The following is a 21,168-nucleotide window of genomic DNA, read 5'->3' on the forward strand; positions in this document are numbered from 1 at the left end:
TAAAGCTGTTGGAAGGATTAAATTTCCATCCATGTCAAGTGCTTGGTGTTATACTATTAACATGACTCCTCATGGCAATCTTACTGTGAGTGTTTTTGCCCTCGTTTTGTGGGAAAGGAGGCTAGTTCCAAGCTCTAGGAAGAGGCTGACAGAACCCACACAGCCATAAGGACAGTCTGGACGCAGTGTGCCCCTTTTGACTGCAGGCGGCCTTTAGCTGATGTTATGCCCTTTTAAGCCATGTGGCCAGTGGTTTTCCTGTGTCTGGCTTTGGGAAAGCTTTGGTTGGGTTTTTTATTCCAAGTGTCATAAGATAAAAACCAAATAAAACATTGAAGTCTAACAGGTGCCTTGTATGAGGAGCATTTCCTGCATACTGTAGTCATGACTTCTGGAAAATGTTTCTCCTGAGAGGCTGCTTCACCAGGACTGAGAGTCAAGTGAGAGTTGATGTGGCAGAGACCTTTATTTTTTTTAACCGACCAGAACACTTGAAATACAATAGGCACTTAGAATAGATGGTTATTGATTTTTAAGTGTTTTTCCTTTGTACGGTGTTCCTCGCTTCAACATCACTGACATGGCCATTCTTCACAAATCTCCCATTTTAAGGCAATACCAATCAATCTCACCATGAAATTAAGGGGGTAGGAGGAATCTAACTGAATGATTATAAAACTGATCTGGAAGAGTAAACACAGAGAATAGCGAGAGAAATTTAAAAAATAAATAAATGCAGGTATTCAGACATACAGTTGACCCTTGAACAACACAGGGGTAAGGGGCGCCAACCCACCCCTCAGTCGAAAAATCCACATATTACTTCTGACTCCCCAGAAACTTAACTACTAATGACCTGCTGTTGACCATAAGCCTTACTGATAACACAATTAATACATATCCTGTATGTGTTAATGTATATGTTATATGTGTTATATACTATATTCTTACAATAAAGTAAGCTTGAGTAAAGAAAATGTCATTGCCAGGGGCGCCAGGGTGGCTCCGTTGGTTAAGCATCTGACCACCGGTCAGGTTGTGATCTTACGGTTTGTGAGTTTGAGCCCCACTTCAGGCTCTGTGCTGACAGCTCAGAGCCTGGAGCCTGCTTGGATTCTGTGTCTCCCTCTCTCTCTGCCCCTCCCCCGCTCATGCTTTGTCTGTCTCTCCCTCTCAAAAATAAACCTTAAAAAAATCTTTTTTAATGTCATTAAGAAAATGATAAAGGAGAGGAAATACTTTTATAGTACTAAACTGTATTTATTAAAAAACAAAACAAAACAAAACAAAACAACCGTGTATAAGTGGACCTGTGTAGTTCAAACCCATGTTGCTCAACGGGTCAACTGAATTTTTTTTTTAATGTTTATTTACCTTTGAGAGACAGAGTGAGACAGAGCATGAGTGAAGGAGGAGCAGAGAGAGAGGCAGACACAGAATCCGAAGCAGGCTCCCAGCTCTGAGCTGTCAGCACAGAGCCCAACGTGGGGCTTGAACTCACGAACTGTGAGATCGTGACCTGAGCCAAAGTCGGACGCTTAACTGACTGAACCACCCAGACACCCCACGGGTCAACTGGATTTTTAAAGTATAATAATAATTAAAATGGTATGGCCGGTGCTAATACAGACAGATAAGTCAAGGGGAACAGAACAGAGAGTCCACTGGTACAGCCACAGGAGTGCACTAAGTCTAGCATTTCATATTGGTGTGTGGGGGCTGGGCTGGGGAGAATGAGGTATTGAATAAAAGCCCTCAACAATTAGCTAACCATTTGGAGAGGAGATTATTATTTTAGTAGATTTATACACATAAAATTAGAAACTTCTGCTTGGCAAAAAGAACCATAAAATTAAAATTAGAAAAATATTTCTAAAATATTTTGGATGAACTCTAGTAATTCACAGATGGTCTTTTTCGCTTCACTCAAGCCTGATGGTTGCTAACTTTTTCTGTGAAAGGCCAGATAGTAAATATATTAGGCTTTCTGGTCTCTGTGGCAACGGCTCAGCTTTTCCATTATAGTATGAAAAGAGCCATAGAAAATATGTAAATGAATGCATATGCTGTGTTTCAGCATAACTATTCAAAATCAGGTGGTGGGTCTGTGGCCATAGTTTGCAGCCCTCTGCTCTAGCCCATTTACAAATTGCAGTTGAATTGAGGACTCTGTCACCTGGTAATTAAGAGGTTTGTTTATTTGGGTGTTATTTGGGGACTCTCATCCCTTCCCCATTTACTCACCCGTGGACCCACATTGTTCTATGTGCTGGTAAACACTATGTGCTGGTAAACAACTAGCACTCCAGGGGCAAGTATGTACAGATACATATATATACTTACGCATATGCGTGTGCAATATTATAAATGTTACTGATACAAAGTATGTGTAGCAAGCAGTTTACAAATAATAATAAGGATACACTGTGCTCGTTGTAAATTACATATAGCTCTTGATTCTCAGAGAATACATTCAGAGATTTTTGCCAGACTCCTGTATCTCTAGCCAATCTGTGGTTGCAATTGCAAGGAACAACTCCTTTGGCATAAATAGAAGTTGGAACCTGATTCATTTGCCAAGGGCATGGACAACTTCATTTCTGAATTGGATGATAGTTTTCAAACACTAGAATATTTCATCAATTCTTTAATGGCTACAGATATAATGCCCTTTGAAGCTTAATCTACATTATGAATATTTCCTCCTCCTCCTTCACTTTCGTATGTCCAGAAAATCCACAGTAAATCAAGCCCTTTTTTGTAATGTTTATCTATTTCCACATGTAAATGCTCCTACCATGGCTGAATTCAAGCCACCAACATGATGTCGCTGAGAGCAGAATTCAGAGGAGATGCACAGTGGCCATCAGTAGATAGTGATGAGGTTTGGGGGGAAAGAATTCTTGAAGACATCTTTGGTGCAAGAAGGTGATTTTATTAAAGCACGGGAACAGGACCTGTGGGCAGAAAGAGCTGCACTGGGGTTGTGAAGAGTGGCCAGTTATATACTATGAAGTTGGGGAAGTAAAGTCTAAAGGGAGGCCTCCAGAGGGACTTTGCTATGCTAAAGAGGACTCCTAAGATACCGGAGGCCTTGCTATTGTCAAGCTAAGGTTGTTTTTCCCTCTAGTAAGGCATTAACATTAGAACGGTAGGGGGTTCCTGGAAAAATGTCATACTCTGTATTTGCCTCAAGTATTTGTCAATGGGCTGCAGGTTATAAGGAAATTTAATTTTACCTGCCTTTTCCTTCTTGCCTTTGTTCTCCATAGCATTAGGCAGGGGGATATTGGGGCTCCAGTCTACAGATTTCTGGAGATTAGGCTGTTGATAAGATTGCCTTTTTCTTATAATTTACTAAGATATTTGTAAACTAATGGAGACCCATGTCCTGTATGACTGTGATCTCTATCAGTTAACCATTTATTTTCTTTCCTTTCCTTTGTCCTTGGGCAGCCAGGAGTGCCTGGGGAATATCACACGCAGCACACCTGGGATGTGGGGGGAGGGAGGGCAGTAGCTTGTATTTTGCCCTCAGCCTGCCCCATGCTCCCTCATCATATAGTATTTCCATGGGATCCATAGTATATAGGTAATCTCCCCAAAGCATAGATAATGACAAAATACAGTAAAATGATTAGGAAGTGATAACTTTTGAGTATTTCTTACCTTTGTTCTCAATATAATTTAACTATAAGCTTTTATCATTTAATTTTTAATAATGGCTAGGTTTAACAACCATTTCACAAAGTCCCTGAAAATGTTTTCAATCAATACACCAAGGCAAAGTGGTCCTAGCGCACCACTGCTTATTGGGAATCATATAGGTCAAGGACTCTCTTTTGGGATGGGTATACTTGAGGCAGATGCATTCAATCAGGATATGACCAAGGCTCAGACCTTATAATGTGCTCTGTCCTCCACCCTGCAACTCCTCTTCATCCCAACAAAGCAAAACCCTAACCCTCCCCACCTCGGCCAGGACTAGACATCACAATCAGGGGCTCTTACAAATCATTGGTTTATTTCTTCTCAAGGCCCACTCAGAAGAGTAAACATGCAATTGCCATCAGTTTAACTGCTTAATTAATAAACCAAACTCCTTTTCTGACTAAATGTTGCTAACCAGCAAGCAGTTATCATTTGGATTCTCAATATGCTAAAAAGTCATTTATCCAAGAGATAGAGTTAAAAAACAATGTCCGGTATAAAAAAGTTCCAATACACAGGCAGACACCTTCTTTATCTCTAACATCTCAACCCCCATAATTAGGTGATGGCAAACAGGGCTTTACATTATGATAGCCTTAATATATAAAGAGTGTTTAAAAATCTAAAAAATATGCAAAGCACCCTAGCAGAAAAATCAGCAAAGAGCCTAAAAAAGACAACTCATAAAGAAAAGATATAAATAACCAGTGAACAGCAAAAGATATTCAGTCTTCATAGTAACCGAACAAAATATAAATTAAAACATGGGAGGGAAGGGGCGCCTGGGTGGCTCAGTCGGTTGAGCGTCTGGCTTCAGCTCAGGTCATGAGCTCGCAGTCTGTGAGTTCGAGCCCCGAGTTGGGCTCTGTGCTGATAGCTCAGAGCCTGGAGTCTGCTTCAGATTCTGTGTCCCCCTCTCTCTCTGCCCCTCCCCCGCTCATGCTCTGTCTCTCTGTCTCAGAAATAAGCATTAAAAAAAAATTAAAAAACAAACTAACAAACAAACAAACAAAAAACATGGGAGGGTAAATGTCCTGAGAGCAAGTCAACAAGCAGAAGTTCCCCAGATTTCAACCAGGTATTCTGCACCTGGGACCACAGTGTGATTTGGTGAAAAGAACATGAATGCAGTAGTAAGGCCTGGGTCCCAATACTGACCGTACCAGCTACAGACACTGGCTGGAAGACCTTGTGACCAATAATATTCTCTCATAGGAGTGTTGTGAGCACCGGATGGGAGTGAACATTTTGAACACAACCTGGCATATAGTGGGTTGCCATGGAAACTCGGGTCCCTGTCTTCCCCACTCCTCCCTCCCCCTTCTCACTCACCTGCAGTAGTTCTAACCACAGCCTTTAGGAATGGATCCGTTTGCCCTCCGGGAAAGTTCCAGCCCAGAGGTAACTGGCAGAGACCTGCCCTACTGCCTTTGAGAAAAATTAAAGAGGCTCTGCTTATAGAGAACCCAGGGATCTGGAAACAACAGAATTCAGGGTTGCTGTGCTGAGGGCAAGCTGGATCACCGGCCAGTCAACAGACCGAATGGAAAAACTCTCTCCCAAGTCTTGAACTCAGCAGGTACATTTCTATTCTTTCGTCTTCTTAAGCAATGTTTTTTTTCCCAAACAAAAGAAACCAAAACTTGCTAACCAACAGCTTGCTTTTGAAACTGCTGTGAGGACTTAACTACACCACAAACTGACTGGCTTTTCAGGGGCCTTTGTGTCTGTGCTCGGTGTGCTCTCTGGGGTCAGAGCCACTTTAGAAGTTCTCACACATCTTGGCTTTCTTTGGAGCTCAGCCCAGGACACCCGACTCCACCTGCTCTCGCTTCTGCAGAATCCCATCTTTGGTTCTCTTTTTAGCACAAACGTGAAAGTTGAAGCCGGGGCGAGATCAAAGAAGCTCAGGAAGAATTTGAGTGCATTTGCCAGGACCTGCAGAGTTAGCTGTAGGGGGCACAGACACACCATAAAGATCAACCCTGAACCACAGTCAAGTTGACAGGGTGGTGGTAGGAGGAAGACCAGGCTGCCACATGAACTGGGGTCCTGGGCACAGGAAATGGGTGTTGGGACCTGTTTGGGGTGAGCCCAGGGCAGAGTCTCTGGTGGGTGTGGCCTGAGTTCCAACTGGGCCACTTGCTGGCCTGGTCACAGACCCTCTCTCCTCTCAGCCCCCATCACTGCACGTGCATGATGGGAATCATAGTATGTACTTCACAGGCCTGGAGGAGATTCAAATGTAGGAAGATTTTATATGAAAAAAAAAAATGCTTCGTGAGATTTTTTAAGGGTTTCGATTGGTGTTTGACCATAGTGCCTGAAATATTAAAAGTACCAAGTATTTCTTGATGTTAAGCCATGTTGGAACCTATCACATGTGTCACATGTCACCAGTTCTGCAACTCTGCCTCATACTCTTATACAGTATCTTACCAAGATGCTGTGCTCACTTGGATGGAAGACCAAAGAAAGGCCAGGGGTAAAATGTTCTTTTCAAATATTACTCGTGCTAGTTCATGCCTTCTACCTCCAAGCACATGTAATGATTACAATTTACTCCATCAGTGTCACCTGGACCTGTTCTATGCCTCTCCAGGTTGGCTCAGCCCCTCTGCCCTTGGGCCCCCCTCTTGCCCGGTGAAGAGGTTTGGCCCCCAGTTTATCTCCTGAGCAACCCCCCTGCGCCCCCCCCCCCCCCCCCCCCCGCTGTGAAGGCTGGACTGGGGCACAGTTGTTCCCACACAGGGAAGAGCTGCAGGGGCTCTGGGGAGTCAGGTACTTCCCAGCAGGACTTGGGGAGGCTGTGACTTTTCTTTCCACTTCCAGAAGAAGTGTGACATCTGGGCTCCCCAGGATTGAGCTTCCTGGAGGGGGCAGGTGACGCATCAGGAAGTGCACAGCAGGTTTGCCCAAAAGACGGAGGGGCGGGGTGGGGAGCTTTTGCCCTTCCCTGCGTCCCACAAAGCCTCTTTGAAGGATGTCTCCTGGCCAAGGGCCCTGCTGTTTTGTTGTGAAGCTGCAGCCTGCTGGGGGGTTGTCCCCTGCCCCCTCCCCTGTCTTTCTCCACCCACCCATCCCCCACTCTTGTTGCCCTGGGATCCTACCTCCCAATAAAGCCTCAGTCCCCAGGCTTTGCCTCAGATTCCCATTTTCTAGGGAACCTGGGCTAAAACACATGCTCAGGTGGCCGATCTAATGTGAGTGTCAATAATGTGGATGAAATATTGCAGAGGCAGAGGTGATCAAAAGTGTCATAGGTAGAACTGGTCCAATGTGACTCTGCTGTGGGCGGACAAAGCTTGCCTTCTGAAGCACAGTGCTCAGGCTTCCGTCTCTCCCGCCCCCAGCGCCGGGCACTTTGAGCACAGTCCGTGAATAGTTGTTGGATGACTGAATGTGCGTGCACCCATGAACCTTGTTTAAATCAAGAGCTCATAGAATTTTAATCAGTTCTCTTTTCGGCTGTGCACACTCAGTAAAAACATTTAATAATTGGTTAAAAGTGGAAGAAATTAGTCTTTCCTATGTGACTGCAATTTTCCTTTTTTCACCATCTAAAGTTCCATGGTTTTCTGATTTCCTTTCAGTTAGTTAGCTCTTTCAGGCATTTCTTCCTAAGAGGAGAGCTGTTCTCGTTTTATTGTTGTTTTACTGACTGCTGTTTAATTGACATCTGTTTTGGGCTCATCTCCGCTTCCAAGAGGAGTTGAAATTTTGCAATCTGCGATCCAGGGCTCAATCTATCTTGTCCTGACGGCTAGGAAGAAAGTCAGATTTCAAAGCATGTGCCTTCTGTGCCGGCTTTCAAGTTTGTCACTGAACTCTCATTTCTGGAAAGTACGATTCTAGATTATCACTCCTGCTTCTCTTGAAACAGAACTGAAGAGGGGCGCCTGCATGGCTCCCTTGGTTAAGCGTCTGACTTGATCTCAGCTCAGGTCTTGATCTCAGGGGCTTGAGTTCAAGCCCAGTGTTGGACTCCACACTAGTCAAGAAGCCTACTTAAAAGAAAGTCAGTCAGTTAAGTGACCTTTTGTTCAGGTAGTGGTCTTGCAGTTTGAGCCCCCCATGGGGCTCCACACTGACAGTACAGAGCCTGCTTGGAATTCTTTCTCTCTCCCGTTTTCTCTCTGCCCCTCCCCTGCTTGAGCTCTCTCCCTAAATTAATTAATTAATTAATTTTTAAAAAAACACAAAAAACCAGGGGCGTCTGGGTGGCTCAGTTGATTAAGCGTCCAACTTCGTCTCAGGTCATGATCTCATGGCTTGTGAGTTCGAGCCCCGTGTCGGGCTCTGGGCTGATAGCTCAGAGCCTGGAGCCTGTTTTCAGATTCTGTGTCTCCCTCTCTCTGCCCCTCCCTTGTTCACACTCTGTCTCTGTCTCTCTCAAAAATAAATAAACATTAAAAAATTAAAAAAAAAAAAACAACCAGAACTGAAGATTTCAGTAAAGTTTCCAAACAGTCACTATACACACAGCTATCCAAAAGTCCCACTTCTAACCCCATTTGCTTCGGTATGTTTCGGTTGGTCTTTTTGCCTCCCTTCTCCTCGCCATCCCCCAGGTCTCCTAGTGCAAGAAAAAAACAAACATTCCTACTTCAGATAGGTGAGGGGACAATCCAACCACCGTTGTGCATGGTTATGAGTCATGGCATTGCCAGTTGGTTTCATATCTCCTGATGGTGAATGTAATAAAAAGATGAGATTTTTTTCTTTAATATTTCATTTTTGCACATAATAGTCTAAATGTGGTTGAAAATGAAAAATCAATTGGCATGGAGAAGAGAAAGAGCTTCCCCAAAACTCCTCTGTCACATTCCTGTACCATCAATCAGCTTTTAGGTACAAAGATGTACCTGGAGGGGTACCTGCATGGCTCAGTCGGTTGGGCATCCAACATCAGCTCAGGTCATGATCTCGCAGTTGGTGGGTTCAAGCCCCACATCAGGCTCTGTGCTGACAGCTCAGAGCCTCAAGCCTGCTTCAAATTCTGTGTCTCCTCCTCTCTCTGCCCCTCCCATGCTCATGCTCTGTCTCTCTCTGTCTCTCAATAATAAATAAACATAAAAAAAAAAGATGTACCTGGAGGTCCATGCTGCCCACACTGGGCAATATTCTGGCAGCCAGAGCCACGACCAAATATATAAGTGCATTTAATTTTTGAACATTTGCCTTTTTTTTCCCCCAGAAACATGTCATGTTCAAAAATACATCTATATTTCTATTTGGTGTTCTGTTTCCTGACATTTTATAGAGTTCTAACCAGGCTGCATTCATAACTTTGGATTTCTTTGTATGACTTGCATATCAAGCATCTTTTAATATCATTATACATCCTTTGTAAGCAGCACTTTTTTTTATAAAACTTTACCAAGTAGAAACACGATAATTTATTTGAGCCATGCATCTATTGTTGGACATGCAGGCTATTTTCCTTTTTTTTTTTTTTTTTTTTTTTTTCCTTTTTGCTATTATAAATAGACAGCTTAGTGCAAAAGGCTTTCTCCTAAATTTAAAATTATTTCCTGGGGACCATTCACCAGACAAGTAAGAGATGGAAGCATATCTACTTTTGATGCCTGTTACGGATTTGCTTTTCAAAATAGTTGAACAAATTTGTAATCTCATCAAGCACACTCACTGGCCAGCTCTAGAGGAAATAAATGATATCTCTCCTTAATTTGCATTGTGATAATTACTAATGAGGATGAACACTTTTTTCCAAATATTTGTGTACAGAGTGTGTTTTTTCTTTGGAAAATTGCCATTTCTGTTTTTGTCCCAAGACGTCTCACTGCTGTTGTTATTACTATTTTTTAATGTTTATTTTTGAGAAAGAGAAAGGACAAGCAGGAGAGGGGCAGAGAGAGAGGGACAGTGGGCTCTGTACTGACAGCAGAGCGCCCCATGCAGGGCTCCAACACAGGAACCATGAGATCACGACCTGAGCCAAAGTCAGATGCTCAACCTACTGAGCCACCCAGGCCCCCCTCACTGCTGAGAAAGTACTCCATGTAAAATACAGATGTAATAGCCCATCATGTGTCATAGTTCCTATAAATATTTTTCCTCATGTGCTATTTAACCTTTAATTTTTTGAAGATAATCTTAAGATTTTCCTCCAGAGTTTTGATAATTTTTTTTTTCCATTCCAGGTTGTTTATGATTTGGTTTTCTCCACAATGGTTTTGGTTTTGTTTTTGTTATAGTATAAGGTAAATCTTGGGGCACCTGGGTGGCTCAGTCGGTTAAGTGGCCGACTTCGGCTCAGGTCATGATCTTGCAGTTTGTGGGTTCGAGCCCCGCATTGGGCTCTGTGCTGATGGCCCGGAGCCTGGAGCCTGCTTCTGTTTCTGTGTCTCCCTCTCTCTCTGCCCCTTCCCCATTCGCGTTGTGTCTCTCTCTGCCTTTCAAAAATGAATAAATGTTAAAAAAAATTTTTTTAAGGTAAATCTTTTTTCTAAATTGCTAACAAATGACCAAATCAAAGACGGAATTGAAATGTTAAAAGTTGTTACAGACTCCTAGTCCTTGCTTGCTCACAGAAAACAATTTTAAATGCTGATTGACATGTTGACAGTCAGGTCAATGGAGGATTGATGGTGGCTTGTGCCTTAGGGTATTCGCTGAATCTGGGGAGCCCACCTAGAGAGTTTTATAGCACCTGCATAAAGCTGGGACCTCAGGGCATGAAAGGAAAAACAAGAAAAAAGAACCTTATGGCAGAACACATAAAACAAGTGGTTCAAAAGAAGTCCTAGTTTCAGTAAAGGTAAATAGACTAATTGCTTCATTTTAGATGACAAAAATTGTCATATTAGATTTTTAAAAAATATATTTTCTCTCGTGCCAAGTGTGTTTCTGGTGTCTACCAGCCCCATTGTCTATTTTTCTCCACCCCACTCTGCCTTAGGAGGCTGGCATCATCTCAGACTCTTTGCCTATGGCTTACGGTTAAGTTCAGCCAAGGCAAAACTCCAGAGGAAAATGGAGGGAGAAAAAAAATTTATTTATGAGTTTATTTTATTTTTTCCTCCAGCTGCCCTCAGCAGCCAGAGTTCCCCAGGGTCACAGTCCTGCCCCCAACCCTAGCCAGTAGAATAAAGTAACCTAAGGTCTTAACACCAGTTCTGTTACTAGCCCCAGGGAACTCCACTATCCAAAGTTGTAACTTTGTTTTGCTCTGCTCACACCTTTGTAAACAGTCTCTTTATTAAAGCCTCCTTGGATTATCCCCATTTAATTATGCTGTCTGCTTCCTGCTAGGACTGACCCAAAGAACTATGAAGAAGGGTCTCTAAAACAGAAAAACAACAAATAAACAAACAACCAGAAAAATTAAAAAATAAAGCAGATGGAGAAAGACATACCAAGAAAATACCAACCCAAAGAAAGCTGGTGTAGTTATATTAACATCAGACAAGCAGAAATGTCAGCACAGAAAGCATCATTAGCTCTAAAGAGTATTACCACACATTGATAAAAGATTTGGTTCAGTTCTAACACGGCCTCAAAACATAGAAAGCAAAAAACTGTTACAAGTACAAAGGGAAAAAGACAAACTCACACACTAAGTAGGAGATTTAACATGCTCGAATATATTTGATAGATAAAACAGGATTCAAGAATATAGGATTCAAACATCACAACTGACAAGTTATATCTAATGGGTCTGTCTAATGGGTCTATTGGTGGGTCTATACCCACCAACCGAAGAATAAAATTTCTTTTCAAGCATAAATGGAATATTTATGAAAATCAGCCACGTAGTGGGCTGGTTGGCAAGCTTCAGCATATTTCTAAGGATTGGTAGCATATAAACCCTGTTCTCTGACATTACACTTAAGTTAAAATTCAAAAGAAAATGATGACTTAGAAAAAGCCCATACATTTGAAAATTGAAAAATGCTTCCAAATAACCCATGTGTCAAAAGAAAAAGATTATAATGTAAATTAGAAAATATATAGAACTACATGATAATAAAAATAGTACATATCCCAACAAGTGGAATGCCAGGAAAGTTGTGGAGTGAGGGAAATTTATGCATTAGGAAAGACAAAAGGCTAAAAATGAATGTGCTAAGCATCCAGCTTGAGATGGTAGAGAAAGACCAAAAACATCAATGCAAAGAAATAGGAAAGAAAGAATTTTTTTAATAGCGGGAATTAGTGAACTAGAAAACAAAAGTATGAAAGAGAGAATCAAGAAAACCATAAGTTAGTTTTTTGAGGAGACGAATAAAATTGATAAACCTCTAGGAGGATCAGTCAAGGAAAAAACTGAGACTATATCATTTCAGGAATGAAAATGAGGAACATTATTATAAATCCTGTATACGTTAAAATTGTTGTAAGAAGATATGATAAACTTGTGACCAAAAGAAAAAAGGAAAGAAAGAAAAGAAATTTTAAGTGGAATGAGCAAATTCCAAGAAAAAAATACAACTTAGTAAAATTGACACAAGAAAAAAATAAAGATTGAAACTATCCTATTAAATTGATTATATAATTTACAAGAAAACTCGGTTGTCTCAGTTAAGTGTCCGACTTTGGCTCAGGTCATGATTTTACGCTCGCAGTTTGTGGGTTCAAGCCTGGCGTTGGGCTCTGTGCTGACAGCTCAGAGCCTGGAGCCTGCTTCAAATTCTGTGTCTCCCTCTCTCTCTGCTCCTCCCCTGTTCACTCTCTCTCTCTCAAAACTAAATAAACATTAAAAAAAATTAATTTAAAAAAAAGAAAAGAAAACTCAAGGATAACAATTCACCAGATAGATGAACTGGCAAATTCTACTAAACATTCAAATGGAAGAAATAATATCAATATTCTGTAAACTCTTTGAGACAGTTGAAAAAGGGGAAATGATCCCCAGTGGTTTAATGAAACCTGTATATCCTTGGTGCCAAATCCCAACAGCACAGTATGAGAATGGAGAATTTTCAGCCAGTCTCACTCAGGAGCATTAATACAAAAATTCCAAGCCCCGTGTTAACTAAATCCAACAATATTAAAAAGGTTTCTCTTCTTGTGCCTTTTTTTGGGAGGGAGGGTATTAAATAATTTTGAATATTACATTTATTTCCTTTTTGGCTTTTTAGCAATATTTGTGTGTTCACTCTAAGGATTACGATATGTAGCCTTAATATATTACAGTTTACTTAGAATTAATATTGCACGGACTTCACCCTTCACAAATTTAAGAGCCTAACGACGGTGTCATTCTATTCTCCCACTCCCCACTTTGTGCTATAATTATGTCATATATTTTACTTCTCTCTATATTACCAACTCCATCAGACAGTGATATTTTTGCTTTACACGGTCTTTGTCTTTTAAAGAAAGTAAGAGAAGGGGTCGCCTGGGTAACTCAGTCGGTTAAGTGTCCGACTTCGGTTCAGGTCATGATCACAACTGTCCATGAGTTCGAGCTTCGCATCAGGCTCTGTGCTGACAGTTCAGAACCTGGAGCCTGCTTTGGATTTTGTGTCTCCCTCTCTCTTTCTGCACTTCCCCTGCTCGTTCTCTCTCTCTCAGAAATAAACATTGAAAATTTTTTTAGTAAACATTTTTAAAAAAAGAAAGTAAGAGAAGGAAAAAAGCTACTCTTTTTGTTTATCCACATACTTACCATTTCTGGTGTTCTTTATTCTTTCCTATAGATACAGTTTTTTATCTGGTATCATTTTCCTTCTGCCTGAAGAATTTCCTTTATCATTTCTTATCATGTTGGCCTGCTGGCCATGAGTTTGCTCAGCTTACATTTATTTCAAAAAAAGTCTTTATTTCAACCAATTTTGTTTGTTTTGAAAAATGTGTTTGCTCCTTTGTTGACACATTGACTTTGTGCTTTGAGGAAATCATTGTGATGTTTCCATGTATCCACCTACTTGTAAATAGTGTTTTCATTTTATGGAATTCTGAGTCGGCAGTGTTTTTTTTTTAAATTTCAGCAGTGTAAAGATATGCTTTGCTCTGACCTCCATTGTTTCTGATGGGAAGTGTTCACATTTACTATGTAAATGTTGTGTACATCTGAGCCACCTCATACACTGTGATGGCATTTCCTTTCTCATATTGCACAAGCCAGCAAGTTGGCCGTGTACAAAGTGAATAAACAAACAAAAAAATACGTTTCCATATTCCAGCACACAGAACTGTCAATCAGCTTTATAGTGCCTCACTACTGAGGCACACCTCAGTACAAGGACCACCAGACATTTGAGGAAATTATCTGACATTAAAACAGAAACAAACTCGAACAGAGAAGAAACTTGGAGGGGAAGGAGCAAGGCAGAAAACTTCAGAAAAACTATAATTGTTTTTTTTTTAATGTTTATCTTATTTTTAAGAGAGAGAGTGCTAGCCTGGGAGGGGCAGAGAGAGAGAGGGAGAGAGAGAATCCTAAGTAGGCTCCACACTGACAGCAGCGAGCCTGATTTGGGGCTTGAACTCATGAACAGTGATGCCCTGAGCCAAAGTCAGACACTCAACTGACTTTAACTGGTATTACAAAATAGAAAAATTTAGTTCCTCTGTGTAGGGAGAACACCAGTTATTCCCTAGTCTGTGTTCCTCCTGTGTGTCTACTATTCACACAAAACACTTCACCTCTGACACCTCTGGTCACCAAATGTGTGTTTTTTTTCCCCCACAACAAGCAATTCTCAGTCACACCAGTTGGACGTCCTACAATTTAACTTGGTTCTGACACCATCAGAGATAGCATTAGATCCCACAGCTTAAGGGCTCAGTCCCACAAAACTGCCCCTGGCTCCCCCTTACACACTCACATACACTTTAGAAGCCAGTAACAAGTCTGGGTTACCACCTGTGCTTTTGACCTACCAGCCAGAGATGGGTGCTCTAAAGACCTCCTCTTGGGATGCATTTAATTTGGGAGAATGACTCCCAAAACTCAGGGAAGCTCTTACTTACACTTATCCGTTTGTTAAAGGAAATGATAAAGGATACAGATAAATAGCCAGATGAAGAGATACACAAGGCGAGGTCTGGCAGGGCCCTGAGAGTAGGAGCTTCCATCTGTGCAGAGTTGGGGTGCGCCATTCTCCTGGTGTGTGTTTGCCGACCTAGAAGTTCACCAAACCATATACTGTTGGGATATTAAGGAGGCTTTCTCATATAGGCATAGTCCGTTACTATCTTTATTTTTAGCCCCTCCCTAGAGAAGTTGGGGGCAGGGCTGAAGATTCCAAGCTACTAATCTTAGTTTAGTCTTTTTGGTGACCAACCCCCATCCAGGAGCTCGCCCAGAGTCACTTCCAGAGAACAAAGGATGCTCCTTATTATCACTTAGGAGTTTGCAAGGGTTTAGGAGTCCTGCGTTAGGGACAGGGTCAAAGACAAATGTTTTAACAAGAGATGTTCCTATTGTCCTTATCACTTAGGAAATAACAAGGGTCTCAGGAGCTCTGTACCAGGAACTAGGGCAGAGACCAATATATAAATTCCGTTATCTCATAGGTGTCCTCAGGGAAGAGAAGAGAAAATATTTCATCTATAAACCAAGAACAGGATTCTGTATTATAAAAAAAGAACATTGGGAGAACCAGATAAATACTTTGAAAATTTTAAGCGTGAGCAAAACTTAGGAAGTCAATAGATAGGTTAGAAGCCCTGAGGAAATCTCCCACAAAATGAAATGGGAGGAAGGTGGGGGAGAAGACACTGAATACTGACCCAGTAAGAAATCATGTCAACAGAGTGTTGGGTATATGGGGAAGGATGTGAGTATATGAGGGATGGCATGAAAGTGGGGCTTCTTCTCCATATCCTAGGTAGGATGTCACTGGATGGTGTCTAAAACTGAGAAACCAAGGGCGCCGGGTGGCTCAGTTGGTTAAGCATCTGACTCTTGATTTCAGCTCAGGTCTTGATCTGACATTCGTGAGATGGAGCTTCGCATTGGGCTCTCCACTGACAGTGTGCATCCTGTTGGATTCTCTTCCCTCTCTCTTTCTCTCTCAAAATAAATAAATGAACTTAAAAAAAAAAACAAACCATGAGAAACCAGGACATAGCATACACACATTTAATCAAGCAATGAGGTACTAAGTGCTAGAATAGACGCTCTGAGTGTGAAAAGATACCATGTCCCAAAAAAGGACTCAGAGAGGGAGGGGGCAGTAACAGAAAGACTAGACTGTGTACCATTGGTCTAGACTGTGTACCATTGCTTGGCTTTTCAAACTGTGAATTCATTACTTTGAAAAAAGCAAAAAAAAAAAAAAAAAAAAAAAAAACACGTTAAAAAGATGGTATCCTACCTAACCTTAGGGTGCCATTAAGGAAAATGCTATTTTGTGCATCGCCGTACAGGACCACTATTGTTCTTTACTGAATTCGTACTTGTTCTACCTTCACCTAAATGAACACTAGCACTTAGGATTCTTAGATCCTTTTCCGGGTACTGAAAACACCATCTTTAATGGTTTTTATGACTACAAGATTGTAGGGAAGATTCTCTCATCCCCCCTGTCTTGCACTGGGCTCTGAGGGAAACATGTACAGGTGTGCGTGTGTGTGCGCATGTAGGCGCACACATGGTGGCCCACATGTGTGGACACTCTTCCTTGTCCTTTCCACGTTGTTTCCTAAATTCCCTTTATTCTCCTCCCTCTTAGTTGCCATAATGTGGATTTAAAGTGCATTTTTAATTATGTGTTAAATTTATTGAGTAAATGTTGGGGTTTCTTTCTGTCTATAATACACACGTGTGTATGTGTGTGTGTATACATATATATATATATATATATATATATATATATATATATATACAGTATTTCATATAATAGCTTTATTGAAATATAGTGAACTATAATCCACATACCATAAAATCCTCCCTTTAAAGTGTTTTTGTATATTTTTATAAACAGATGGAGGTGAGCCTTTTTTATTCCTTCCACCAAAACCTCTTCATTAAACTTCATAAACTTTGTAAGTCAGGTTCACTGGCCCTTATGTGGAAAAAACTTCCACTGGGTTGGGGCTGGAGGGAGGGCAGAGACTGAAATGTATTTCTTTCTTAATTTTTTTTTTTTTTTTAGGTCTCTCTTTCTTTACTATGTTTTGACTAAAGAATTTCTCCCTGCATGTTTTCAATATAAGGGCGGGGGAGGATTAATAAATTCTTTATTGTTAATAACTTCTTATGCCCAAAGAAAACCCAAGAATTCAAAAGTATTAGCTCAGAGTTCTTAGCCTAACAAAAACTTTCCCCCACTTCTACCCTCTTTGTCTCCAATTGTAAATTCCCCTCTCAAGGATTTTTAATGCTTCACTCAAAATATGAGGCAAAGAAAAGCTTTATTACTGCTGGTACTTTCCTATTGGCAAATTCAACCGTAGTCTTCCTTAATTCTGGTTCTTCCTTTGAATAATAGGAATAATCCTGTTTGTTCATTACCAATTCAATTCATCAAGGGGAAATGCTGCACTGAAGATAGTGAATGATGATAAAGCCATTTATTGGCATTAGCCAGGATTATCGTGTGCCTGGGACACAATTACTGTTGCCTGGGCTTTGCTGGTGACATCTGGAGGCAGAGTCCTGACAGTGCTGGCCCCAAGCAGCTAAGCAGGTGGATTTGTTGTTCTTTCTTTACAATCTCAGGAGGCTGATGGAAAGAAAAACCAAAGAATTTGGATTTGGATGTCTTTTAAGACCTCCCTGCTGGAAATTAAGGAATTAATGGAACTGCTTGGTTTTTGTCCCAGTAAACTTGAACAGGCATGCTGAGTGTCCTGAATAGTAAATAATACATTCTGGCTAAATGCTTTGTCCAAAGCAGGCCAACGTTTTTCAATCATCCTGCCCCTGGACGGCAGTTCTGTCGAGTGTGGACCCAGTCCTGGTCTGGGGTAGCCCCAGCTATGTTCTCCTTCTACTTTTCTGTGGTTCTTCCACATTCACATGTCTCATCTCCCCCAGAGCGAGGGCAGACTCTGGGGATGGTTAGCGTGGAGGGAGCTGACACTGGGGACCGGGCCACACACTAGGACCTCTTTCTACTTCTCCGGGCCCCTCCTCATGTGACCAAGTTATAGCACTGTTCATAATTGCAAATTGGAAACAACCTAAATGCCCACCAATAGGAGACTGTTAAATGATTCAACGTCTCTCTGCTGCAGGGATGGGAAGGTCATCGAGATTCCTTGCTAATGGAAGAAGCAAGGTTCAGAAGGTGTAGCAGGTGTGTTGATAAAGGGGACAGGACAAAATATATATGCTCATATCTGCTTGGTAAAGAATAAAAAGAATAAAATGCTTCTGGAAGGGTACATAAGAAACAAGTAATGGGGTCACTTGTGATGAGAAAGATGGTGGCCAGGGGACAGGGCTAGAGGAAGACTTCCACCATATTCCCTTTTATACTTTTGGATTTTTAGCTATTCATATTCATTCATATTTATTACTTATTCAGAAACATAAACCCAAAGCCCCAAGTATCCCGTTTTTTTAATGTTTTTTCTTTGAGTATACAACCTCCCCCTTTTTTTCACTAAACTTAGATTTCTTCTCAAATTGTATATGTGAGGGTCACCTGTGTGGCTCAGTCGGTTAAGCATCCAACTTCGGCTCAGGTCATGATCTCACAGTTTGTAGATTCAAGCCCCTGTGCTGCCAGCTCAGAGCCTGGAGCCTGCTTTGGATTCTGTGTGTGTCTCTCTCTCAAAAATAAATAAACATTAAAAAACAAATTTTTAATTATATATCTGAAAGGTAACATATGCTGTGGCTTAAAAACAAAACAGAACAAAAATCCGACAGTCCCTAAGGGAATACAGTGAAAATGAAGTCTCTTTCCTATTCCTGAACTGCAGCCTCCCCTCCTACCATCCCAAGGCAGCTCCTCCTGCTGGTTTCTTAATATTTTTTTTTCCTTTCAGTTTTATTGAGATATGACTGGCACTCAGCATTGTAGAAGTTTATGATGTACAGGGGTACCTGGGTGGCTCATTCGGTTAAGGGTCTGACATGATCTTGCACAATGAATTCAAGCCCAGCATCGGCTCTCTGCTGTCAGCACAGAGCCCTCTGCGGAAACTCTGTCCCCCTCTCTCTCATTGCCCCTCCCCCCCAAATGAATAAACATTAAAAAAAAAAAAAGAAAAGAAACTATTTTAAAAAAAAATTTTATGTTTATTTACTTCTGAGACAGAGACAGAGCATGAGTGGGGGAGGGGCAGAGAGAATCAGAAGCAGGCTCCAGGCTCTGAGCTGTCAACACAGAGCCCGACACGGGGCTTGAACTCACAAACCGTGAGATCATGACCTGAGCCGAAGTTCGTCGCTCAACCGACTGAGCCACCCAGGCTCCCCGAAAAGAAACTATTTTAAAAAAAGAAGAAGAAGTTTATGATGTATAGCATAATGACCTGACTTACCTAGATTGTGTGTAGTTACCACAATAAGTGAGTCAATATCCATTGTCTCATACACACACACACACACACACACACACACACACACACAAAATGATTTTTCTCCTTGTGCTGAGAACTTTGAGGATCTACTGTCTTGGTTTCTTTGAATTCCTCCTGCTCCCCCTCCCTCCGCTGGGTGCTTGCTGATCCTGAGCTCAGAGCAGCCTCTTTTGTTTGTCCTACCAAAGCCCTATCTGAAAATACGAGTCTAATTTTAGTGGTGAGGGCTTTCGTGGGTGTTTTGGGAGACACGATACAGGGCGGAAACAGGTCTTGACTCAAATGACAGCTTACAGAGCCTTGCTCCCTGTCGTGTGGTCCTCGTGCTCCCCCTTAATCGGTTCCTCACCCTGCAGTTAACGTGCCCAGCTCCTCTGTGGTTTTGAAATCTGGCTCTAATTTGGTCTTCAGAAGTTGAGAACGGATGACAGTTCATAATCAGGGACTGTGTTTTCTGCACCTGCACACGGGTGAAGTGCTTCTCATGGTGTTAGGGAAATGGTCACAGAGTGTCTAAAAGAACCAGGCCCTTTGGAAGTCCATGTACTGGGAAATAGCTCAGGAATATTTTTGCAAATTCAAGGACCTGCATCCTCTAGCCCTGGCCAGGCCGGGAAAGGCCCAGGTGACGTGGGGCCTGACTTGGAACAGCTTGAGGGCTGCAGGCTTTCGGGGCCTGGGACCTTGGTTGGCTAGAGTGTGGCTCTGTGCCACATTGTATAACTGAATCAAAATCAGACACCATTTAGAAGAGCACAATAAGGGGCACCTGGGTGGCTCAGTCCATTAAGTCTGCTCAGGTCATGATCTCACCGTTGATGGGGTTGAGCCCCATGTCGGGCTCTGTGCAGACACCTCAGAGCCTAGAGCCTGCTTCAGATTCTGTGTTTCCCTCTCTCTCTGCCCCTCCCCTGCTTGCACTCTGTCTCTCTCTCAAAAATAATTAAACATTAAAAAATTAAAAAAAAAGGGGCGCCTGGGTGGCGCAGTCGGTTAAGCGTCCGACTTCAGCCAGGTCACGATCTCGCGGTCCGGGAGTTCGAGCCCCGCATCAGGCTCTGGGCTGATGGCTCGGAGCCTGGAGCCTGTTTCCGATTCTGTGTCTCCCTCTCTCTCTGCCCCTCTCCCGTTCATGCTCTGTCTCTCTCTGTCCCAAAAATAAATAAAAACGTTGAAAAAAAAATTTAAAAAAAAAAAAAATTAAAAAAAAAAGGGGGGTACAACACAGTAAGTTTTAAGTGTGGCCTGGTATTTGCAAGCCAGTCCTGCCTCTGTCCTCCTAGGACAGTATGGGTTTTAGCCCACAGGCTTCTGGGGTATGTGGACAAGCAGGAGCCCGTGTTGTAGAATTTAGGGAGTCCAAGGGATTCCTGGAACTGGAATAAAAGATAAAGTTATACCGGCAGAGCTGACCATGTGGCAAAAATAGTGTATAGACAGATATCTAAAGACAGATGGCCTGCCTTTCAGAGGAAAGAAGTGGAATAGTGTGAACAGAAGCGACAATAAAAACACAAATCACTTAGGGACTAATCAGAGCAATAATTCCCGTCACCTAAAGCATTCCGATTGCCAAGAAACCCAATGATAGAAAATGAAGAGGAAGCCAGAGATTTTTCCCAGCTGACACAGATGCGAAGCTGGCAAAGACACTGTCCCTAGCTTGGGTCACCGTGGCCTGTCATGAGGGTTCATTGAGGTGGCTCACAGCTGCATGGTTGCTGGGGTGGAGAGGCAGTGAGTCCTTCAGCATGAACAGTGTGTCCCCTGCTGGCCACATTGGACCTTGGCCTCTCATTTGCACAAGAATAACAGCAATGACCTCCTCAATATGGTCTCACCTCCCTGAATGCTGGGAACACATAGTTAGGAAGGGAAGCTCAGACCCGTGGTGCGTGTAGCTGGGCCAGCCCCAGGCATATCTAACTTGGCTTCTACTGTGTTTTATAAGATCAGGGATTTCACCTACAAATTGCAGGCCAGATTTCCACTTCTCTGTACACCTGG

At 42.1% G+C, this 21,168-nt stretch overlaps 1 protein-coding gene across 2 annotated transcripts in view; it reads left to right on the forward strand.

Annotated features, from left to right (window-relative positions):
• Positions 1-21,168, forward strand: part of PCSK6 (proprotein convertase subtilisin/kexin type 6) — a 193,076-nt gene that overhangs the window by 144,835 nt on the left and 27,073 nt on the right. The window lies entirely within an intron of this gene.

Source organism: Puma concolor, chromosome B3 (genome assembly GCF_028749965.1).
Source record: "Puma concolor isolate L17-30 chromosome B3, mPumCon1.1.hap2, whole genome shotgun sequence".
NCBI lineage: Eukaryota > Metazoa > Chordata > Mammalia > Carnivora > Felidae > Puma > Puma concolor.